The sequence below is a fragment of the Rattus norvegicus genome, chromosome 4, assembly GCF_036323735.1.
Source record: "Rattus norvegicus strain BN/NHsdMcwi chromosome 4, GRCr8, whole genome shotgun sequence".
NCBI classification, from domain to species: domain Eukaryota; kingdom Metazoa; phylum Chordata; class Mammalia; order Rodentia; family Muridae; genus Rattus; species Rattus norvegicus.
In genome coordinates this window covers 166001363-166027621 of record NC_086022.1, presented here as the reverse complement: position 1 = coordinate 166027621, position 26259 = coordinate 166001363, and the positions used below count along the sequence as shown (strand labels likewise).

The window sequence follows — 26259 nt, the reverse complement described above, 5'->3', positions numbered from 1 at the left end:
AGCTATACTTCTAAGACAAAAAATAGCACAGAGTTCTGCAAATGTGGAGTCAGCCTGTGCTACATAGTATAAGATAAAGGACATTAAAACAGTATCAACAAAGTATCCAAAACCAAAACACCAGAACAAAATATAACTCAGGGAATGAGTATAAACTGAGCATATTTATTGTCTTAGATTTGATATCCCAGCACCATGAACAAATTAGTATTTAAGTCACTTCATGTGAAATGACAAGGTTCACATTGAATATTTATGTTTAAAAAACTAGAAGAGTGTAAAGAAAGTTTTTACCAGTGGAAGCATGAGATCTTTAATGGCATTCCTAATCCATATATTGAGCTGCAATTTGCATAAATCAAAGTCAAGGAGTAACTTTAAAATTAGTGACATAAGACAAAATTTCTGACAGCCCATTTGAAATCTAGGCACAGAACAGCTCCAGTCCCCATTTTTCCTATTCTTTTGCTAAGGACACTGGTTTTGCTTTCTCTGCAATTTACATCTTCTCAGTCTTCCAATGTTAATTATTGACATGTATTTTGCAGTAGCACAGTATGTTGCTTCTTTGCTTTGCCCTCAGAGTCAGCTTTCATTAAACAATTTCCTCTTTTTGCTTTGGTCAAGAGGAGGGGCAGAAAGTTATGAGGTTGAGTATCACTCAGAGGAAAGTTAGTTTTGTCTTTCATCTGGAAGCCTCTTCGTGGATACAGACCAGGAAAGGTCAAGGCTTTCTCTAATTGGGAGACGAGTACCTTCCAATAGAATCACTTTGGGATAGAGACACAGGTAACAATACCTGCTTTTATTGATTTCCTATCAGTGATCAAGAGAATTTCATATGGCTGACATGAAAATAGGATTGATGAAGAAACCCTGCAGGTTGTGTTAGATCAAGTTAACTCTGGCAGCATGTGAAAACTGTTACTCTGCATTGATTATTTTCTTTCACACTAAGCTGTGAATTTTTTTGTGTGTGTGCTAAGAAGTTAAGATATAGCTATCTATGGAGTTCTTTACTCTTTAACTGTGTCAAATGTTCATATTTCATTCAAATGAAAATTATCACAGTAGGACCCATGTAAGATGGATCAGTTTGTAAATGTACTTGATAAATATCCTTGATCTAATAGCTGCATTTGATCCCTGGAACTAACATGACTGTGGAGTGAGAGAACACACTTTGTAAAGTTTTCTTCTGGGCTGATAATAATTGGCTCAGCCAGCTCCACCCTAGTGGCAATAATAAAAAATAACAATTTAGAAAGAGATTTGCTTAATGGAAGGGTTCCCTTTTGGTCAAAAAATAAGGGAACAGGTAAATCACCTCAGAAAACTTCATATATTAAAAATAAGGGAAGACTGTTTTAATATATGCCGTTCGTTACCTTTATTATGTACTGGATCACATCTCGGTGATTAAAGTAAGGGTAAGGTCAGGTACCAATACTTACTATTTACTAATACACTGATATGTATTATCAGATTGTATTTTTCATGGGCATTAGTTCATATATGCTGCATAGTGATGAAATTTATTTTCCTACATGCTCTTCTTGCCACATCATGTACGAGTGTATTATATGTGAAATGGTTGTGTAAATGGAATGCTTTGAGATTAAAACTTCATATTGTATCCTCTATGATTCTCTCTGTTGCTCTCACATCCATCCAGCTATGTCCCCTTTTTACTTTTCTTATTGCTGGAGTTACTAGGGGCAACATAGGATTTCTGAAGACTTTGAGCCAGGAGACTCAGATGAGAGACAATATTTAGTTTTGTTTTTCTGGGTTTGGATTATGCCACTCAGTAGGATCTTTTCTGGTTGAATCCATTCACCAGGTTCAAGCACAGAGAGGATTATGTACATTGTGGCTAGATGGAGAAATTCTACATCTCAGCTGATTGTTGCTTCCATGAAGAGATAGTTACATGTCTTAGATCACCTGAAATATTAATTTTCAAATATCCTTTGGAAAGTAGTGTCTGGGAAACTCTGAGAGCCATGTATAAATAAAAAATACTGAAAGAATATTTAATATTTATGTTTGCAACAATGTGTAAATAATTTTAAAGCAACGTTTTTATTTATTGCTAATGCTTTTACTCATTTTTGTTTGGATAGTTTGTTTAAAAGTTTTGTTTTATTATAATGATTTTCAGTAGTCCCAATTTTACCCAACATTGTATGTGTTGAATACTTAGAACAAAGTGTCTGGGTCAATATTGACATGACTTAATACATTTTTAATTCTGTACATATTTCTTAACAAAAATTGCAGTAAACATTAGAAATATAAACAAATTTAACAGAAATATGCAAAGGATTCTCACCTGTAGTGGAAATTGGGGTAATTCCATGTCAGGGTGTTTGGATACTTAAGTAAATTATTCAGATCCTACCCTTTCTCAACCCTAAATATCATCAAATCCAGGTACCATAACAAAAATGGTCATTTCAACTTGTTTTTAGAAAACACTCAAGGCCCGATTTTAACTGAAAACAGACTTCATACATCATTCCCAAAATGAGTAAGCAGGATGTTCCTTGCTCAACTGTGAGATTTAAAAAGTCTTCAGGGTTGCGGTATCAAGTGAGGCCTGAGGATACTCAAAGGCCCAGGGAAGCTGGCTGCAGAGTTAAGTGCTTTAAGTGTCTAAAATCCCTTGCTTTTTAGGCATTTTAAACTTACAACAATTGAAAATACCTTACTGCCTTCTATCAAAAGCTATCATGTTCCATTTCAACTGGGCTTGGATATGCACAAGTGAAGAAGTGAACTTTGAATGCTAGTTGGAGGGTAATCAAGTAAAAAAGTACTTAACACTAAATTTTAAAAATAAAGCAATGAAGTTTTAAAAACCAAGAAGGAGAGAATTATAAATTATTGCTATTCTTTGGTTTTTTTAGTCAGCTACAAAATAAAACATATGAGGAATGTAGAACAATGGGAATGAGCAAGAAAAAAATCTTGACACTCAAGAAGAGAGAAGAAAGAAGAAAAAATGTGAATGTTTCAGTCCTTCTTAGAAGGGAGAACAAAATACTCACAGTAGGAAGTACAGTGATAAAAAGTGGACCAGGGAGTGAAGGAAAAATCATCCTTAGATTGCCCCAACAGGAAAACCATCCCATATGCATACACCAAACCCTGTCATTGTTGCTGATCCAAAGAAGTGCTTGCTGATAGGAGCCTGATATGGGTGTCTCTTGAGAGGGTCTGCCAGAGCCTTACTGATACAGATGAGAATGCTTTTACCTAATCATCAAACTGGGCATGGGGATGCCAATTAGGAGCTAGAGAAAGGACTTAAGGAGCTGAAGGTGTTTGCAACCCCATAGGAAAAACAACAATATCAACCAATCAAACCACTCCAGAGCTCCCAGAGTCTAAACCACCAACCAAAGAATACATATAGAGGGACACATGGCTTCAGCTGCATATGTACCAGAGAATGGCATTGTCTGGCCTCAATAGGAGGAGAAGCCCTTGGTACTGTGAAGGCACATTTCCCCAGAGTAGTTGAATGCCAGGGTGTAGAGCTAGGCATGGGTGACTGAGAGGGAGAGTATCTTCATAGAATGGGAGGGGTAACAGGAGAGGGGGAACCTGGGAATGGGATAACATTTGAAAATAAAATCCATAAAATAGCCAACAAAAATAAGAATAGGAAAAGTTGTGAGAAACCATAAAGAGATTTTTGTACTTTTTTTTAATTCAGTCTAGTCAAGAAAATTCTGAAAACTTTGAAACTAACGGACAAACTAGAGTCTGAAAAAAGACTGAGTTTTCTAGAGAAAGAAAAGACTACAGAAATGAGGCTTATGCATTGGAAACAATATTTCTGTTCTCAAGAAAGTGTCTTAATTGTCATAAATATCACCAAAATTTAATATAACAGGGACCAACAGTTGTCATCAGAAGATGAATTCTCCAAATGGTAATAATGTTGCAGATGTAGGAACAGGGAATGAGAGGATTAGTGGTTGTGGGAATGACTAAACCTTATTGTGAGTTCCTGAAATGTCACAGAATAATTTAATTTATTAGTGAAAAAGCAGAAGTATCACTTTATTTTCTTCACTATTTTTCAGTTGTACTATATGCACTGTCAGGACTGTGTTCCATGCTGAGATACTTTTCTTCTTTGATGCTGTGGTAATCAGAAGCATGAGTTTCAGATTCTAAATATCATAGATACAAAAAATATTTAGTATTCTATAGAGCAAAATCAAATATACATGAAAAAGAAATAGTTGAACTATAGGACCTTTTAAAGATGGGGATTTATACAGATCAGATCCAGACCAGCTGTTATTCCCTACCATTTCTCAAGAACATCCATCCTTCTTTCATTACTCTGTAGCCTCAATTTTCTTTCCTGGTGGACTCTATGCTCCAGTTGGTATTCTTGGATTGCATTGCAACTATTCTTCAAATGTCTTCTGTAGAATGCATTTTTGTTCCTATAGAACTGGGTGAAGACACAGGTCTGTCACCCAACTACTTTTAGTCTGATTCCAGAGGATTCACAGTACAACCAGAAATAAGTTCAGGATTTTGTGAAACTTCACACATGTAGGATTTCTTCAGTGGGTGTATTTTAGGGAGAAATCTACAATTCTGAGAGCACATTTTCATTCAGTTTGTATCATCAACTTGTGCATAATTTCCCCTTTTTTCTCTGCTAAATAGAATTTTAATTAGTATTGAGATGTGCGCTTTTAATGGTTTTGATTTTCTTGCTTTGTTTTGTTGACTTAAGTATGTTCAGTCCCCTGGCAGCTCACTGTGATTGCTATTGGAATCATTCTTTCCCTTCGACTGGTTGCTGTTGCAATATTGGTGACAAACAGTAAGTAACTGAGATAAATCTTAATTGAACTTTTGCCTAAAAATAGCTTAGGACAGGGATGATACAGTTATACACTCTATTGCCCTGCCTATAATCAGAGATGAGTGAGAATCAAGGACTTCAATAACTTTTCCTGACACTCTGCAGTGCTCTCTTCTCTTTCATAACTAATGTGTTATCTGTGGGGCAGTTAGCAGCTGCCCTGCTCTTTCTTACTCTTGGACATGCTCCCTCTGAGGTCTTGGTGCTAGTCTACATTTTTGAGCTAAAATAATTGTTAACTTTATGCAAACATTTTGTGAGTTATAGCTGTGCAAATAATTGATGACCTTCTTTTCCTTTTTCTTCAATGTATTGAGGTCATGGTTAAGTAAAAAGACTTCATCTGTACTGAGACATTAAAAGTTAAACTTTATTAGATTCCTTCATATTTACAGAGTATCACTTCAAGGCTATGCTAAAACAAAGCTATGGAGGAGGATAGTTTATACACTTTATGTTTCAATAATCATCATCCCCTTTCTTAACTTTTTTTAGTTCACTTTCCATGACATGTTAAGTATTCACGGAATATTTTAATTAGGTTTTTATTTGTCCAATCATGCTGTAAGTATTAAGTAATTGGACCTTACCTCCACCATAATTTCCTTCAGCTGTATTATTTATTTTACAGTCAGCTTAACAATAGAGAAAAATTTATGTATCTGTATCAATAGTGAGTTAATAGAAGTGCTAATTTATAAATGTTAAATACCAATGAAAATAATGATGGGTTGTCTCTCAACATGAAGTTTTTTCTCAAATCTTAAATTTTAATATATACACTTTATGAACATTTATGCTGTTATAACTGTGACTAGTTTAGTTTTTCAGTATAGTCATGAAACCCATGAACTGCAGAAAACTCGAAACTCTCACCATAACTCCAGCACCATGGTAAATGACATCAACTTAAAGGAAGAAATGCTGAGAAAAATATCTATAGAGAATACTCACTGCAGTGCTCTTCTGGACTTAATCAACAGAGAACAAGACAGATGGTACAACAAAACTAAGACTGTTTTAGCTTCCCCTCAGCACACAGGTATGTAGCAGGGAAGGACAATGAATGCAGATTTGCATTATCATCTATTGTTTCTTTTATAGAAGCTTTGAAGTCCAAAGTTCAGCTTAAGATTATGAAGATCTCTGGGTAAATCATTTGAGGGTTCCTTATTTATGTAGGGTCTTGGAAACATAGAAATGCCTGTCTGGGTTAGGAGACTATTATAGTTCCTATGTTTGGTACACTTCTAGCTCCCTGAGGATGAAATCACAAATCAGTAATCCTGATAATTTTTTGGTCCAGGGGAAAGACTGAGAGTCCCACTTTGTTGCTGATATAACACAGAAGTTCTTTTTCCCCTGTACCTGTTTCACAAACATAAGTCCCCAGTCCCATTCCCCTCCCCATCCACTCCCCCTTCCAGCACCCTGACATTCCCCTACACTGGTGATCCAGCCTTGGCAGGACCAAGGGCTTCTCCTCCCATTGGTGCTTAATAAGGCCACCTATGTTATATATGCAGCTGGAGCCATGGGCCAGTAGATATATAGTCTTTGCGTGGTGGTTTAGTCCCTGGGAGCTCTGGTTGTTTGGCATTGTTGTTCTTATGGGGTTGTAACCCTCTTAAGCTCCTTCAATCTTTTCTCTAATTCCTCCAATGGAGTTCCTGTTCTCAGTTCAATGGGCTGTTGCTATCATTTGCCTCTGTATTTTACACGATTCAGAAGTTTTTAATAGAGTATATTTTCAAGCATTCATTCTAAAATAGACTTAAAGATTTACACAGGGACAGTTATAAAAATAATTCTCTCTCTCTCTCTCTCTCTCTCTCTCTCTCTCTCTCTCTCTCTCTCTCTGTGTGTGTGTTTCATCTGACTTGTCTTCAGAATGTTGGCCTGTTCATAATAAAGGAATCCTCCCTGGAGTGTACAGGGGTGCCTAACCATGGTGTGCAGACATTGCACCTCTGTCAATGACACATGAATGAGACTGGAAAGTTGAAAATATAAAGAGTCATAAGTAACCTTTCTTAGCCCTCATTGTAACTGGTCATTCTTAACTGATACTGTTTATTGATCATAATTAAATATTTTTCAAGATTTAGAATTAATGAAGATTACTTGTTTATCATCTCATCATGCTGAGACAGTATGATGTGACAATTCTCATTATGTACACACTAAGTATATCTAAACTGCTATATTATAAAAATTATGACAGAAAAAAGAGCTCTTGATCATCATTGAAGTATTTCACACCCATGAAAAATACTTCGTGTCATTAGTTTAAAATAACTTCATTATCTGTAAAGGGCAGCATAATGATATAATCCCTAAGATTAGGATACTGAAGAAAGAAGATTATAACTCTCAAAACAATGTGGAACGTCCAGCAGATTTCAGACAGGCCTATGCTACATGATGATAACTCTTCACAGAAAAATAGAGATTGGAGATAAAGTTTGTAAACAAAGCATGGGCATTCCCAGAACCTCACTCAACAAAATATTCATATTGAGGTGATCTTGCTATACAAGCTGTACACATTTTACTGTATTTAACTTGAAACATTTGGTCATGTGGGGATAACATTTAAGGAGTCAACATAATCAGTACTACAGAGTGTCAACATCAAAACCTCCTTCATACCTTTCTTTCTTTTTTCTTAAAGTAGAGCGTTTAACACAGACAATGGTAGAGTGCTAAGTACCCAGTGTTTTATCTTCCAATGTGGCAATGCATTACTGCAGATTTGGAATTCTGTTATCAATTTAATTGCCTCTGAGTAGCAAGTGCTCATTTGATTCCTTCGAGCCCCTGGTATCTCACAAGACTCTGTTTCGTAGAACTGTGATGCTTTAGATAACTGATTTGCATGGAATCATTACATGTGATCCTAGACATGGTATATTCCACTTTGCTCACCATCCTCAAGTTCATCCATGCTTGTCACATAGGTCATCATCTCTCTCTGGGGTTTGGTGTGAGAAAAGATATCATTCTTTAGTCAATGGTGAGTTGGATAGCACAAAGGTTATCACTTATCCTGGGATGGCCTCAAATTGGTAATATTCTTCCTGTTTCTGTCTTTGGAATTCTCAGGTTATAAACATAAGTCATCGTGCATGGCTGTTTCATTTTTTTTCAAAGGGTTAGGGGGATTCTTTTGTATACACAGGCTACATTTTCTCTATTAATTTATCCATGGTTGACACATAAAATATCTCTTTATCTCTAGTGTTATTTACCGTGTTATATAGATCATGAGTGTGCAGGGCTCTCTGGGCATTATAAAATCCCTATTTCTGAGAACTGTGAGATATTACTTTTTTTTACACAGCCTTAATAAATACATTGTTCTGATAACACAATCCAAGAAAATAATGTTTAACTATTTTCATTCTTTTCTGTAGGCGGGTGTGATGAAATGCACTGGTTATGTTATGGAATAAAATGTTATTATTTCATCATGGACAAAAGAACATGGCTTGAATGTAAACAGACCTGCCAGAATTATGGCTTATCCTTTCTGAAGATAGATGATAAGGATGAACTGGTATTGTAGATATTTACTTGCCCCTTAGTCTTAAGAATACTCTATTTCTACCCCTGAATAATGAGATACTGAATCTTGGATTTTTATAAAGTATACGGTTTTTCTGTAATTTGAACAAAACTGTGGGACTCAGGTATGTTTAGAGGAGACTTGTTACTACAAAGGCACTTGTGTCTTTCAGTCCATTCCTTTTCTCAGGAGTCTACAACAGTTTGCCTCAAAAAGCATGCCTTCCCCTCATGAAGTTTAACCCTTTGGTAGAGCACATCTTCTTGCTGAAAATCATTTTTCTCATTGGAGTTCCAAATAAGCCCCTGCTGTCTCGTGTTTGCTCTTTGGAAACTTGAAATGCAGATGCCTGAGATGAGTAATCAGTTGACAACAGGGAAAGTACCTGAGCTCTGGTCCCTTTTGCAACATGAGATGCTATGAAAAATGGGGAATTATATGGTTGACTAGTTAGTCCCCTGGTGATCTTCACTGAAACTGTCCCTATCTTTCCTGTGTAGTAAAAAAAAGATATTCATGTTTAGAAATCATTATTTGAAAGAAAACAAAATTTCCAATGTTCTGACATCATTTTTAAATAATAACGAATGAAATTCTTTCAAATATGAAGACTATATTTTTCTAGAGAAATGATTGAAGCATCATCTTGAATCCTTTGTTCTTTACAGCACAGTATGATATTTATACACGAATTTAATACATATTTAAACAACAGCACAAAAGAATTTTAATGACAGACAATAGTGCAATTTTTCCATTTGATACAGCAAACATAACCAATCTTTACATTATTTATTATTATTATTGTGATTTTTATTAATTGTTGTTGTATTTTACTTATCCCTATTACATCTTGTGGACTGGCCCCTCCTCTCTCCTAGGCATCACCTCCCACAGTCAATCCTACATCCCCATCCCTTTCTCCTCTGAGAGGTGGTTAATCCCTAGTTATTAATCCATCCTTTCACATCAGGTCTCCCTGAAGCTAGGTACATCCTCTTCCACTCAGTGCAGATAAGGAAGCCCAGGTAGAAGAACATTGAATATATACATATGTAACTGCTTTTGGGATATCTCCCATTCTATTTTTTTCCCACATGATGACCAAAGTGCACATATGCAGGGAAATCTAGTTCCAGCCCTGCGTATGCTCTTTGTTTGTTGGACCCTTAGCGTCCAGATTAGTTGCTTCTCTTGGTCTACCTGTCAAATTTCTATCCCCTTTTGGTGCCTACATTCTTCCTTAATATTACTGAAACTCCATCCACTGTTTGCCTATGGGTGTCTGTATCTGTATGTGTCAGCTACTGAGTGGAGACTCCAAACTCTTGTCTGAGCACCACTAGTAGGTTCAGTGATTGTGACAGCTACTGGATAGAAACTGTAAACTCTTGTCTGCAAGGATAATCAACTATTACGAATAGGGTTAAGTATTATTGCTTTTTCCATGTGGTAGGTATCAAGTTCAGCCAATTATCAGTTGGCTGTTCCCAGCTTGGAAGTCTATGCTCCATCCCCAATCTCTGCGTGTCTTGTAGACAAAATAAGTTTTGGGATGAAAATTTGGTGGGTGGGTTGGTGTCTGTTTGGGTTCCCCAGGGTTCCTACTTGGGCAAAGTAAGCAGCCATCTCAGGCTCCATATCCCCAATAATGTGAGGCACAGCTAAAGACACCCTTATTAATTCATGTGCACCTACCATATCTCAATTCTCCAGGATATTCTGGGAATGACCCTACACTTCCCAGTTGTAGATGGCCACTAATTCTCATTGTAATCATGCCATCCCTACTACCCATTCCCACACCAAACACTGAATTTCCCACTCCCCTTCTTATATCCTTTACAACCCAGTTCCAATTCTCCATTTGTTTTCCATGGCCATCCATTTCCCATTCCAAGTGGGACTGAAGGATTCTTGCTTGTTCCCCTCTTTCTGTCCACACTACTATGGCCTGTGTAGTATAGTATGTGCACCCTGTATTTTATGGCTAATAACTGTGTAAAAGTGAATGCATACCATGCCTGTTCTTTTTGGGACTCGGTTACCTAAGGATTATAGTCTAAATTTCCATCCATTTGCCTGAAAAAATCATGATGTCTTTGTTTTTCATAGTTAATTATATTCCATTACACGGATGTGCCATATTATTTATACATACTTCAGTTGAAGGACATCTAAGCTCTCCCAACTTTCTGGCTCTTATGAATAAGTTTCTATGAACATAGTTGGGTGAGTGTCTTTTTGGTGTGGTGCAGCATATTTTGTGTATATGTCCAGCAGTGATATAGCTGGGTCTTAGGATAGAAATATTGCCATTTTTCTGAGAAAACATTAAATTGATTACCAAAGTGGTTGTACAAATGTGCACCCCCACCAGCAATGGAGAAGTTTTCACCATGCTTCACATCTTTTCCAACATGTGCTATCGCTTGAATTTTTTGATATTAGCCATTCTGCTTGGGGTAAGATGGGATCTCAGAGTTGTTTTGATTTGTATTTCCCCAATGGATAAGGAATTTCATCATTTATATAAGTGCTTCTTGACTATTTGAGATTCATTTGTTGAGAATTCTCTGTTTACCTCAGACATAGAAAATAAGATAGAAGAAAGTAATACATCAGTAAAATAAAATGTTAAATCTAAAAATTCCTTCCACAACACATCCGGGAAATCTGTGATACCATGTAAGTGAAAGGTGTTGGGTTTCCCTGGAAGAGAATGGGGGACAAGAGACACGAAGAAGGAAGCCAAGACAAGAGGCTGATCAAGGTGCCAATTTTATTTTTTCCCAAGGCTTAATTTATACCATAACATGGGTAACAGAGGGAGGTTGGAAAAGTGAAACTTTTACACAGGCCAAGGACACAGTATTCGTGTGGTCAGGTAATTGGCTGATGTTGACAGGATGTTAGAAATGTCACAGGTTCGTCATATTATTAGTCTGCAGGAGAACTTTATCATATTGTTATTTATCTTGACCACCAGATTTATATTAGTCTTCTGCAGCTGGCTGGGTACTTTCCATGAACCCAGTCATACTTAATTCTAACCATAATAATAACATCAATAACATCTCCCCCTTCCTTATATTCAAATGAAAAGGTGACCAAATGGCCGTGCTGTCCTGAAATGAGCCCCTCGGGAACTGTGTCTGTCTTAGGTTGGAGTGATATTTGTCACATGGCCAGGAGAATCTTGTGGCCAGGGTCTGCCATGGGATAAGGTCGCAGCTAATGGCGGCCCTCCTCTCTTAGGCCCTTTCTTGTGAATACATGAAGGGTCCTAACCTTAGAATATAGAAACAAATGCCAAAGAGTCCCAGTTCCAAGTCCAGAATATTTCAGTTAAATGAAAAAATAAAACTTTTCCAACATAAAGAAACAGTCGCCTATATAAAGAGAAGCCTATAAACATAGAAGATGCTTGTAGAACAGAAATTAGACTGAGATTAAAAAGAAAACACTTCCACAGCATATTGATCAAAACACCATATCTACAGAGAAAGAAAGAGTACTAAATACTGCACGCAAAAATAGGCAGGTAAGAGTCAAAGGCAGAATAATAAGAATTGCTTCTGACTTCAGACATGATATGTTGAAATCTCTAAAACATCACAGATATAAACCTAGAATACAATAAATAGCCAGTAAAATTCTGAAACAGCATAGATGGAGAAAACAAGATATTTCAAGATAAAACCGAGAAAATACTAAAAGGAAAACTCCAATCCTAGAGGGTATATACATTCAAGAAAACACAGGAAATAATTAAACCCATACCAGCAAAATCAAGGAAAGCCCAAATAACACACACACACACACACACACACACACACACACACACACACACACACACTAACTGAATCAATGTAAGTATTTTTAAACCTACTCATATTTTAAAAATAAAATCAGTTTCGTAATTAAATATTATGCCATTCCAATGTCACATGTAAGACACCCTAAATGATGCAAAGTATCTCTCGATCATCATCTCTGTCCCTTCTGCATCTGAAGTATGGAAAGGTCTTTTGTGCTGCATGGAGCTTCATGCACATTGTTTCACATAGCACTTTTTTTCTTTATGATCTTTCCTTGAAGACAGATCATTACTTTCCATATGAACACTTCCAATATGCTTCTCTACTATTCAAGAATGGAATTTGAATAATGTCATAGGTCATCAGAAATGAATTAATGATCTATGGGTTTTGGGTGGGTGAGGGTTATAAAAGGTGATGCATCCAACTTCTAAATGGACATAAGTAAAAAACTCACAAGTGATATCTTATTTACTTCAGATTCAAAGTGAATGGTTTCCCTCTAAGATTAAAAAAAAGATAGAGTGCTCATTCTGGTCATTTATATTCAGTGTTGTACTAGAGAGTTTAGCTATAACAAGTAGGCAAGAAAAAGAAATAATTATGACTATATTGGAAAATAGAAGTTAATGTATTTCTACTTACAGTTGACATTTCTTAGATTGAAAATCCAATGGAAGCCTCATTAAATTATTAGGCTAATACATGAGTTTAATTGATCATTTAGAAAAGAATAGCAGTATAAAGAGCATGTTATAATCTATATGGACAATCAGGCAATTAAATTAGGAAATTATTAAGAAAACAAGTATATTCATAATATCCTCAAAAATCAGAAAACACCAATAAATTTAGCAAAAGACATGCTGGATTTATAAAAATGTAAAATGTAGATAATTGGAAGAAAATTCCTATGCCTACACTTTAAGTCTTTATATTAGTAATAGGTGATTCTCTCTAAATTAATACAGAGAAATAATATAATCCATAAGTATATGTTTTGCATAAATTGACAAAAAATGATCAACTGATGTTATGTGTTAGGTTCTTGCATCTTCTGTGTTCTGTTTTTGAATGGTTAGGGAAAAGAGTGGAAAGTCGAGCATGGGAATATTATTATAGTGGCCTAGAGTTAACTCACCGTATTTTCAGTCACATTCCTTTGGATAGAAGTTAGTCATTCAGCCACATCCAGCTAGCTTCAAGGTAGAAGAAGAAAACAAGTTTTCTGAACAAGTAGCCAGTCTCTGTTATGCAGGACCAGCATAAGAGAAGAGTTGGAGAATACAAGCACAGATTAAGGGAGCATGTAATTTGCGGTCAGTCCGAGAGAGGATTTGATTCTTTTCTTCCATTGTTCATGGTAAAGTATTACCAGACTGGATGCACTGTAAGCAGCACATTCCTGCTGGTGAATGAGTTGAGTCTCCATCAGTAACTGCTATGGGATAGAAAAAAAGGTGAGGGTAAAGTGTAGCACATTAGTTTCTTCCCTATAGAAATGCAGGCCTCCTGCCCATATTGCCATTCAAAGTGTTTGGGACATGCATGTGGGAAAGAAACTGCTATTTTTCCACTATTCTTTTTCCTTTTAGTTACCTTTATTTATTTATTTTTTACAGTCCATTAGTCATTACACACTCAAGGTCCTCCCTCCCACAGTTTCTCACCCCATTCCTCCTCCCCTTGTCTCCAAAAAAAGTACTTCTCCTGCCAGGCCAGCCCTACTCCTTGGGTCTCAAGTCTCTTGATGGGTGGGTGCATCTTCCCCCACTGAGGCCAGTCCAGGCAGTCCTCTGCTGTATAGGTGTCTGGGGCTTGTACGAGATCCTGTATGCTGTGGGGGTGATAGATCTGTATGTTGCAGATATCAGGGGTTCTGGTTAATTGAGACCCTGGACTGCTATGGTGTTTCTTTCCTCCTCAGCTTGTTCCAGACAATTCCTAATTCAACCACAGGGGTCCCAAAATTCTGTTAAATTATTGGGGTAAGTGTCTGCATCTGTCTCTGCCAGCTTATATGTGGGCCTATTTGAGGACAGCCATGCTAGACGATTGTCTGTACGCAAACTACAGCATCCGTGATGTGTCAGGCCTTGGAGCCTCTCCAAGAGGTGGATCCATATTTGGGCCTATCACTGCACTGCCTTTCTCTCAGTCTCTTCTTCATTTTTGTTTCTTAACTTCATATAGAGAGAAAAATTCTGGGTCAGTGTTTAGGATTTTTGGATGTCAACCCCATCCCTCTATTGATGTACTCTTGTATTTATACTGAAGATGGACTCTATGAGTTCTCTTTCCCCACTGTTGGTCATTTTATCTAAGGTCCATCCCTTTGAGACCTCAGAGTCTCCAACCTTTCAGGTCTATAGTAGTTTAAAGCGGGATTTCACTAGAGTTTGTACACTCCCATTCATTCTGCTACCCCTGAGGGTTTTTCGCCCATTCCCCCCATACCTTACCATATTTCTGTATCCTCTCCCCCTCCCTAGTCTGACAGAGGTCACTTCCTACTTCTCCCTGCAGAGATTACTTTCCTAACCCTCCCAAGTGGAACTGAACCAACTTCACTTGGGTCCCTATGTTTGTCAACCTTCTGGAAGACTGTGGATTGTATCTTGTGTATTCTGTACTTTTTTTAAATCAAACATGCACTTATTATTGAGTACATACCATGTGATCTATGTTTTTTAATGGGTCTTAGGCAGGAAGATTGTGAGTTCAAGCACAGGCTTGTATACATAGTGAGACTTGGTCTACGAATCACAGTCACAAATCTTGTCATGAACCCAGTATCAGAGAACAACTGAAGTTTCTATTTTTAATAACATATTGAAATGACATAGTTTTGATATGAATGCACTACTAGTTAGAAGTCCATTTAGAAAATTATCATGGTGTGACAAAGCAGTGGGAGGAAAGGACAGCAGAGGATGACAAAGGAATGCTGGGAAATTTTTGATTGTTCTTCTCTCATCAAACAGACAGAAATTTCACCATGAGGTGTGTTGTTTCCTTTACAGAAGTTTCTTCAGGACCACATTATTCGAGAAAGTTACTGGATTGGATTGTCATATAATAATAAAAAATAAGAATGGTCACGGATTGACAACAGCCTATTTAATTGGTGAGTTTCTGAACCCTTCAGACTCTAACAGTGATATGCGAATTGGGAGATTGTTTATAAATGCTTTTCTCCAATTTCACTTGACTTTCATCATTTTCTATGGAGCTCATGGGAAAGGCAAGCTGTATAAGGAAGTGTCTGAGTCAGTGTTTGACAGGTAAGTTTGTGTTCAAGGTACTGACCAATGATGCTTAATATATCTCAGGATTATGTCTTCTAAGATGCACAAGGCAATAGCAAGTCAATAACTTGAGATGCTATGAAGTGACTGAATGATCATGAGAGATACATTGAATGTGAGTCTCTCATACATTTTTTGACATTTTTACTGTTGTTTGCTTATATAATTTTTGGTTCCTTATAAATATAAGAACATGTTCATATATGTTACATATGGATGCCTACCTCCCATTTGAAGGTGTTGTTTCACATTTTCAATGTATAATCTGGTAGAAAACAGTTTTCTGCTTAATTTATTAATATTATATATTTTTCTTGAGTATTTTTCATACAACAAATAGTATATCAACATATCAACGTCTGTTCAAACTAAAAACTCTAACACGTGTCTCACTATCTCACGCCTTCATTATTAATCATAAGTGCAAGATTGTAGCTCAGCTACTAAATCCATGAAAGACATCAGGGCTACAAGCTTAATAAATAATTGAATCTCCTTTTCTGAAACTGTCAACTAAGAATAGTAATTTAATAAGAAGAAATAATCTTTGCAGAAATTTTGTTTTGTCCAGAAGGCTGCATTTCAGAGAGCTTTCTTCCTTCTATGGTTCTTACTTTCTATGTCTCCTTCCCTGCTATCCCCTTATTCTTGGTGGTGGTGTGGAGGGAAAGAAGTTGATGTAGATGTCTCTTTAATGGATGATCACTTAAGAACTTCTTCCAAGAACTTTGACCAATTCTGCCTCTCTGCATGCATTATGGCCCAGACAGTCAGGTAAATCATTGAGAATTGAAAACTCAGCAATGAACACACATATATGGTCACTTGATCCTTAACAAAGGAGTTAAAACCATCCAGCATTTACATCAAATGGTTCTGGCTCAATGGGAGGTCAGCATGTAGAAGAATGCAAAACAATTCCTTCTTACCTCCTCCTACAGAGCTCAAGTAGAAGTCGAATTTGGACTTCCACATAAAACCAGACCCAGTAAAACATAAAGAAGAGTAAGTGGAAAGGAGATTCAAACACATGGGCACAGTGGAAATTTTCCTTAACAGAACACAAATGTCTCTCAAAGATCAACAATCAACAAATAGGACTTCATAAACCTGCGAAGCTTCTCTAAAGCAAAGGCATCACCAATAGGAAAAAACAGCAACCAACATATTGGGAAAAATCTTTACCAGTCCTACAGTTGATACAAGCTAATATACAATATATACAAAGAACTCAAGAAGGTAGGCATCAGAGAATGTAGAGCACCAAAAAATGTTCAACATCTTTAGTCATCAGGAAAATACAAATCAAAACAACCTTGGGATTCCACCTACACCACTCAGAATGACTAAGATCAAGGACTCAGGTTACAGCATTTGATGGTGAAGATGTGGAGAAAGAGGAAAACTCCTCCATTGTTGTTGGGTTTGCAAGCTGGTACAATCACTAAGGAGATTAGTCTGGTGGTTCCTCATAAAATTGGACATAAAAATGAGGACCAAGCCTATATAAATCCTATACATATTCCCAAAAGGTTCACCAACATATAACTAGGACACATGCTCCACTATGTTCATAGCAACCTTATTTAAAATAGCCAGAAGCTGGGAAGAACCCAGATGACTCATAAAAGAGAAATTGACACAAAAAATGTAGTATATCTACACAATGCAGTACTAATTAGCTATTAAAAACAACGACTTCATTAAATTGTTCTGCAAATGTATGAAGTTTGAAAATATCATACTGAGTAATACAACCCTGTCACAGAGGAAAAATGTTATTGTAGGCAATCACTGATATGTTGAATAGTAGCATAAAATCTCAGGATGCCCAAGATACATATTCACAGATCATATGAAGCTCAAGAAGTAGGAAGAGCAAAATGTAGAGTCTTCAGTCCTATTTAGAGAGGAGGAAATATGCATAGTAGGTAGAGGGTTTGGAGGGCTTGGGAGGAAGAGTGGAAGGGAAGGGGAAATGGGAACTTGACCAGTTATGGGATGTGACAGGACTGGGAATTTAAACAGTGGTTTATAGTAGTGGGGGATGGGACACTGGGGGTAGCCAACAGCAAGTCCTAGATGTCAGAAAAGCAAGAAGCTCCCAGGACCTAACTGGGATGAACTTAGCTGTAAAGCCTCTAAAATGGGAGGAAGAACCTGTAAGACCATATCATATCAAGATGTTAGGCAAGGCCCCAAGTATGATGACACCTACTCATCTTCAAAATTTTCAACCCAGATTGACTGCTGTCAAAAGGAAATACAGGGACAAAATGTGGAGCAGAAACTGAAGGAAAGGCCATCTGGACACTGATCCACCTGAAGATACATCACACATACAGACATCAAGCCAGAAACTCTTTATTGTGGAAGCAAGGAAATGCTTGCAGATAGGAGCCTATATGGATGTGTCCTGAGAGGCTCTGCCAGAGCCCTTCTGATAAGAAGAGGACAATTGAAGCGAACCATCTTATTGTGTATAGGGATCCCACTGGAGAAGTTATACAAAGGAATCAAGGAGACAAAGGGTATTGCAACTCCAGAGGAAGAACAAGATTATCAAACAACCAGAACCCCCAAGCTCCCAAGGTCTAAACCACCAACCAATGAGTATACATGGAGGGACCGATGGTCCAACAGTATATGTAGCAAAGGATGGCATTGTCCTGTATCAATGGGAAGAGAGGCCCTTGGTCCTGTGAATATTAGATTCCCCAGTAGAGGGGATTCCATGGATGTTGAGGTGGAGCAGGAGTGTATGCGATAGGGGATTTCTGAGGTGAAAACAGAAAATGGGACAACATTTGAAGTGTGACTACATAAAATATCCAATAAAAAAAAGGTTATCATGGAGGTTGAGAGCAGGACAGGCCTAGGCTATAACTATAAATATTTTTATTTATGATTGAACATATTTCTTTAATATACATGTAAAATATACAAATATACATGTATACACACATTTTATATTTAACTGTACATCATAATATTAAGTATATATCCTTAAATTTTTAAAATTATTTTTTTATTTTCATTACATTCATTGTCTCCCTCAATACTCCCTCTCCTAGTTCTCTGTCCCTTCCTTCCTATTGCCTATGAGAGGGTGGTCCTCCCTCACCAGGTCTCCTCATTCACTGGGGCCTCAAGGCTCTAAAGTATTAAGTGCACATTTCCTGCTGAGGTCAGACAAGGCAGACTTATGCTAAGTAGGTGCCAGGGCCTCAGATCAGCCTGTGTATGCACCTCTTTTGTGGGTCAGTCTCTGAAATCCTCCCTGGAGTGTGAGTTAGTTCAGATTGCTGGTCTTCTCATGTGATCCTTCTCCCTTTCAGTTTCTTCAATCCTGTCCCTATTCCAACTACAGGGGTTCCTAACTTCAGTCCAATGTTTGGGAATTACTATCTGCTTCTGTCTCAGTCAGCTGCTGGTTGGTATTCTCAGAAGACAGAGAAGCCTGACTCCTGTCTGTAACCACATCATAGCATACTAGAGTCAAACCTTACTTTCGTCCTATGGGATGGACCCAAAGTTGGCCTGGTCATTCGACTACCTTTCCTTCAGTATTGTCTCCATTTTTGTCTTAGATTTCTTTTAGACAGGAACAATTATGGGTTAAGAATGTTGTCTTTGCATCATCACTCTTGTCCCTGTACTTGAGGCCCTGTTGATTTACTGGAGATAGACTCTTAAGTTCTCTTTCCAAAATGTTGGACATTTTGGATAAGGAACCCCCAATGAGTCATGAGAGTGTCTCACCTCCAATGTGTCTGTACTTTCCAGTGGGTCCCTCTTCCTCCCACTATTTGAGACTGCCCATTTCTGTTCATTAATTTGGCCTTCTGAATATCTCTCCAATCCCTTCTCACCATATCTGGTCCTGTTCGTATTTTTCCCTCACTGTCCACTCTCCTATCAAGGTTTCTCCTTCTGTCTACCTCCTGTGATTATTTCCTTTCCCCTTCTAATTGGGATTCAAGCATCCTCACTTGAGTCTTCCTGCTTGTCAAACTTCTTAAACTCTGTGGGTTGTATTGTAGACATTGTGTACTTTTTGGTTAATTCCTACTTATCAGTGAGAATATACCATGCATGCCATTTTATCACATAGAATGATAATTTCTACGTCCATTTGCTTGCAAAATTCATGATGTCACATTTTTAATTGCTGAATTACATTCCATTTTGTTAAAATGCACCACATTTTCTGTATCCATTCCTTGACTGAGGGACATGTGGGTTTTTCCCAGCTTCTGAATATAACAAATAAGGATTCTGTGAACAAGTGGAACACATATTCTTGTGGTATAGTCGGGCATCATTTGTTTATATGCCCAAGACTGGTATAACTGATATAGATGTGTCTTCAGGTAGAATTCTTTCCAATTTTCTGAGGAACTGCCAAATTAATTTCCAGAGTGGTTTTAGCAGTTTGCAATCCCACCACCAATGGAGTAGTGTTCCTCTTTCTACACACGTCCCAAGCATGTATTGTCACGTGACTTTTGATCGTAGACATTCTGATTGTTGTGACATAGAATATCATTGTCTTTTTGAACTGCATTTCTCTGATGACTTTGAACATTTCTTTCTTTTTTAATGGATATTTTATTTAAATTTCAAATGTTATCCAATTTTCCAGAATTCTCTCCAGAAACCCTTTAGTCTATCATTCCCCCGCCCCTGCTTCTATGAGGGTGCTCCCTCATCCATCCACCCACTCCCTTCTATCTCCCTGCCCTGGCATTGCCCTTTACTGTGACATTGAGCCTTCACAAGAACAATGGCTTCTCCTCTCACTGATTCCCGAAGATGCCATCCTCCACTACATATGCAGCTGGAGCCATGTGTGGCTCCATTTATACACTTTGGTTGGTGGTTTAGTCCCTGGGAGCTCTGGGGGGTCTATCTGGCCACTGACCATTTGTCAGAACAGTTATAGCAAGCTCCAATATAAAATCTGTGACTTCACCAAACTTGGACTCTTGATTTACATTACAACACCAAACATTATTTCCTCATATAGTAAAAGTCTTAGTTCTAATAAGAAAGGGTCTATTTATGCTAAAACATATATTGCCTAATAGATTCGTATTGTAGCATGAAGGTTCAAATGCAAGATAGGACTATTCATATCCTTTCTCTCATGAAAACTGCAAAAACAGTTATTAAACTGTTGAAAGCCAGCCCAGGGGAACATATTTCCGTATTGATTTGACATTGACTTCTCTATGTGTTGATTTCTTTTTATTATTTCTTGCCTTCTATTCCTCTTTGTTTTGTTTGCTTCTTTTTTTCCCCAAACATTCCAGGTGCACTTAAACTGATGGTATGCAAAATTTAGTTTCTTTATGGAGGGACTTAGTGCTATGAACTTCCTCTAACACTTTTATTCCAGATTTTGAGGAGCTGTGGAAAGCTTAGTCTCCAATGCGGTGGTACAAGTCTTTAATCCCAGGAGATAAAGGCAAGCAGATTTTGGAGTTCAAGGCCAGCCTGGGACAGAGGAATTTCTAGGTATAGAAAAGCTTAAATCCGGGCATGGGTATACATATTTTTAATCCCAGCATTCAGTAGGAAGAGTCATGCAGATCTCTGAATTCTTGTCAATCTACAGAACAAGTTTCAGGAGAACCAATATTAGGCACTGAGGGAGTTAGGAAACAGAAATCTGATAAGTAAAGTGGTGGGACATCCTCCAGCCCTAGCAAGTAGTAGAACTAGCCAGCTTCAGCATAGGAATCTTGCTCTATAGTAAAAAATAAAAGGAACACTGAATCAATTAATGCTTTTTAGCTCAACCTCAGAAATTAGGGATGGTTAAGAAAAGATCAGCATTATTTTGGTGAAAAGTTCTGAGTGGTGTTTTCTGAGAGCACAAAGAGATAAGAAGAGATAAGCCTGTACATCATGCTGCCAATGGCCTTGATAAGGTTTAAGAATCACAAAAGTCACAGTGGTTTTGAAGATATTAAGGGGTCAAGGAAAACAAAAGAGGCTCAGCCCTGTGAGAGGCAAGGGGAGATCATTGGTAGAGGGGCAGCTCAATTGAAGTTGATGTCCGAGTACAAAGGGGGTCATACAAATAAATTGAGGAATGGCACCATAAAGAGTGCCTATGAGAGGCTATCGGTGTGGCCTAGTTGCAGCAGAAGACCCCAGCATATTGGATATTTCAGTATCATACTACGACAACTAAAAACAGAGGGAGCAGTGGAGTGGAGTCAATCACATTCTAGAATGCTACACAGGGCAGAGCTGGAGAAGTAATCCAAGCCCATTGATGGAACTCAGAAGATCATGAGTGCATACCAGATATAGGAACAAGGAGCTGTGAGCTGAAGAAAGGTATTAACAGGGAGAAAGGAGTTTGTTGTTGAGGTCCGAATTGAATCTTTTCCAGGACCTCTTGAAAGAGACACATGGAGACAGTGATTGATTCAATAGCAAGTGGAGTTTAATTTTGGCCTTTCCTGGTCCTCGCTTTTAAAGAGAGATGACCTGGAGCAGACTGTCAGAGAGCTATATACCTTGCAATCCATTGTGGCAGAATTCAAAAATTGGTAATTAGGCAGGGTATTAATGATAGTGCAAAGTAACCTCCAAGCTAACTTGCGATCAGTGGACCATTCTGGAAATTCCAAGGGGGACAATTGGACGTCTGGGGGTCTGTTGGGAGTCACAGGTAGCCTTGTTTGACAGTTTGGTTTGCAGTTGCTCTGGGAACTAACTACGCCCTGGAAGGGAAAGGTCTTTTTGCTTGGAGGTTTGTGGTGGACCTTTCCCACTGGCCTTAGATTAACCCCCAAGTCAGGCTCTTTCATTCACAGTCAACGAAGATGGAAAAAGGGTCAGAGATCTGAAGAGTTCTTTGATATGAGACCTGTAGTTGTAGAGATTTGAGTTGCCTAGCTGATTTCCTGTCTTGGTTTAGTCTATTATTTCCTCCATAAGGAATTTTGAAATGTTGTTATATATCCTGGGATGTTGGAGCTATTTCTTCAGCCATTTGTTTTTGATTTTATAGGAGAATACAGTTAAAAAATTGAATCTCAGAAAGAGACTTTGAACTTTGGACATTTAACATTGTTGAGATTGCTATATACAGTAGGAACTATTGATGTTTTAATAATGCATTTGGCATTATGTTTAGATTTGTCATATTTAGATTCCATTGAAGTTGTGGAATGAAATATGTTGGTTTGACTATGCTTGTCCCAGTTAGTGGTAGTGTAAGAATTATGGCTGTGTTGATGTTTTAGTGCCTGTGCTGGAGAAAGCATGTCCCTGTTGGCAGATGTTGAGACCCTTCTCCTAGTCATGTGGAAGCCAATCTTCTCCTGTCTCTCTAGGGATATAGATGTAAAATCCCATTTCCTCTCTAATCCTCCATCTGTGTGGATGCTGCTATGCTACTGCCTTGGTAATTGACTGAAACCCTGAACCTTTAACAATTCCCAATAAAGTATCCCTTATAGGAGGTTCCTTGATCATGGTGTATCCTCACACCAATGAAATGCCAATTATGACACCCAGTCTAGGCAATAATTAATAACATAATTGTGCCACATGACTGTGTATCTGAAGTATTATAGAAGATTCTGGCATAGGATCCACGATCTCTGCAATCATGGGTTTTTGATTTGAGTAGAATTTAAAACATGTCATTCCTCAATTAAATGTTTTAAATCCAGTAGAGAAGCAATTACCTATCCACTTACAATGATACCACTGGGCATATCTTGCCTAGCATGTATGTAGCTTGTTGTGGTAGTAGTAAAGCCATTGATATCTTTTGTCCTCCAATCAGACTGCAATGGACATTTGACCCTTTGATATGTAGCCAAAGGAAAATGTTTCTTGATTGATTTGACATTAAATCTCTGTCTTTATGTCACAGTGTGTTATATCTTCAGCAATAAGGTGTTACCATGTAGTTGTGGTAAAAAAACAAGTGGAGAGGCAATAGCTTGTGTGTTGGAGATCTCTTTGTCTTCATGACCAATAATTTCCTAGATGTATCCCTGATGTGCACTTCAATATTCATTTAGTATCTTATAATTCTGTCGTTTAATTCTTCATTCACATTAGGGTTTTGAATACAGAGTTTCTCTGTATAGTTCAGACTCTGCTGGACCTTCCTCAGAATACAAGGCTAACCTCACATTCAGAGATTTACCTGCCTTTGCCAACAAGTGTTAGGGTTAAAGATGTGCATCACCACCACACACAGCTCAACTTTGATCATTAAGTTACATTTTCTCATAGAATATATTTTGTTCAGGTCCTCCAACTTCACAATTAAGAGATCCTCACCAACATTTTTATTAGATATTTTATTTATTTACTTTTGAAATGTTATCCCTTTTCCTGGTTTCTTCTCTTGAAATCCCCTAATCCATCCTCCCTTTCCCTGCTTTGATTGACAGCCACACTCTCTAATCCTTTGGAAATCTCACCTTTACTGAACCCTAGCCTATATCGAAACCTGCTTCATTATCTGTCACAAATGTATTCATTAAACTTTAAATAATTAGTGAATATTTGATGAGGTTCTTGTTCCAAAGCCAATTTTGAACTGGTTTATAATCCTAGTCATTCAGAGTTCCAAAATCTTTTCACCTGTTATTTTCGTCACACATGCTGAGATTCTATGTATGTATCACCTTTTCTTTGTTCTATTTACTATTAAACTTTTAAAATTGTTTTACAGTAAGATAGCTGTGGTACAAAATATATCAAACAGCAGAGATTTCTGTTGAGTTGAAGGCAGGGAAGTCATTCAGTCACCACGTTTCAAAGAAGACCTGTTAGTTCTGATTTGGGGAAGTCAAAAAGAAAACAACAAAATTGTATTCACAAACCATTGTTTGTAATTGAATTAAACACCCCCTTTTTCTCTTTAAAAACAAGGAAAATAAGTCTGTACTAGATGTCCCATACACCTATTTCTTCTCTTCAATCTGTCATCATAGCAAAAAATATCATAGAAAAATAACCAGAGTATTATATTACCCCTTATTATTTCTGAAATGCTGAAAAATAATCTTCCTTCTTGCACAAAATTAGTGGTATGAAAAGGATAGTTCATTGAGTCATGGTCAGAGACAGTTTCTATGTGTACTTTTACTGTTTATGTCTTTTTGTGTGGATTTATGTGCATGTGCATGCACAGATCACAACACCTGAGTAATTCATTGACAGTTGAAAGGACCTAGGCCTCTTCTTTATTGTGCAGCATCTGAGGGCTAAAAACAGATGGTCTGGTTTGGTGTCAACAGTCCTAACACATTCAAGTTGCTGGCCCAAGGCCATATTTTAGGAGTTTAGGGAAAATAAAAACATTTTAGTCTTACACATGTGATTCATTCCATATTCTGTATATTTTCGTCAATAAAACTTGTTACAAAAATCATGGCCTTCAACAATATAAACTTGAAATTTTAATAACTGACAACTATTTTCTTTGTCTTATAGTGATTTGGTGGCAATGAAATCACTACAAAAAACAGGAAATTGTAAATATTTCAGTATGACAGGTCTAAATGATGATGACTGTGGTAAAAGACATCTCTGTATCTGTGAAAAGGGAATCGAAAAACATCCTACCCCATTGTGCAGTGTTAACGAAAGGTCACGGTCTGCTCTGTGAATAAACAGATGAGTTGCAAAGCAAAGAAGTCTTCTGAAATTTGTCTTAAGAGCAGACACAGTATTTCCTTCTGGCACATGGAGCAGCTTGCATGTAGAGAATGGACATCCTTTGTTCCAAGACCCAAACGATTTTCCTCACATTGTCTACTGAATGACACACAGAACCACATGGAGAACTCAATAAATAATGCACACATCACATATTCTTTAGGATATTTCTACAGCCCATGGCTTGTTAGCACAATTAATACCAAATCTGCAGTTGTGGGTTTTCATGTAGTGGTTAGTTACTATTTGTTTTTTTTTTTTTGATGTAGAAAAAGTTAGCATTTTTAAAAACCTTTTGAGATGAGGAACTGTGGAGGGGAGGACAGATTGGGGTAATGTCTTGACTGTTAATAAATAAAATAATTTTGAAAACCTTATGTTTGCTGTAAAATATAATTCCAGACTTCATGACTCGTTGCCATGACTAGTTCAAGACACTCAGAGGACCTTCTGAAGTTCACATTTGTTCTTAGTTTCTCTTTCTCCTTCTGCTCCATTTGTTGGGAAGTTGTAACCCCATAGAAACAGTAAAATTTATTGAAGCCAGTTAGGTATGGTAGCTCAGACTTATAAACATGCTATATACATGAATGTGAGGGCAGCCTAGGCGACATGTAAATTCTAATATCATTTGCTCTAGAATGAGACTTTGTCTCATGAAGCCTAAGGATGACAGTAATAATAATATAAATTGTTTAAAATCATTTTTCTAGGGCTAAGTATTTTTCCACCGTATAGAACTATAATGATGATAACATATCTATTATTGATCTATTAGTATATTTTAATCCATGATTTACATTCATATCTGTCCATTTTCTGGATGATGTCCGTATGTCCTAAGGGTCAGTATCGTGCTATACATTTACCTGTAATTTGCTTCAGTTTCATGACCTTCAGTTTCAAAATGGTTATTGTTTTGCAATATCTTTGTGGTTTTTGTCATGAGACTTAAAA

At 37.4% G+C, this 26259-nt stretch overlaps 1 pseudogene; it reads left to right on the top strand.

Moving 5' to 3' along the window:
• The first annotated feature begins 799 nt into the window (after positions 1-799).
• On the top strand, positions 800-25972 carry Klra5-ps2 (killer cell lectin-like receptor, subfamily A, member 5, pseudogene 2; annotated as a pseudogene).
• The last annotated feature ends 287 nt before the right edge of the window (positions 25973-26259 follow it).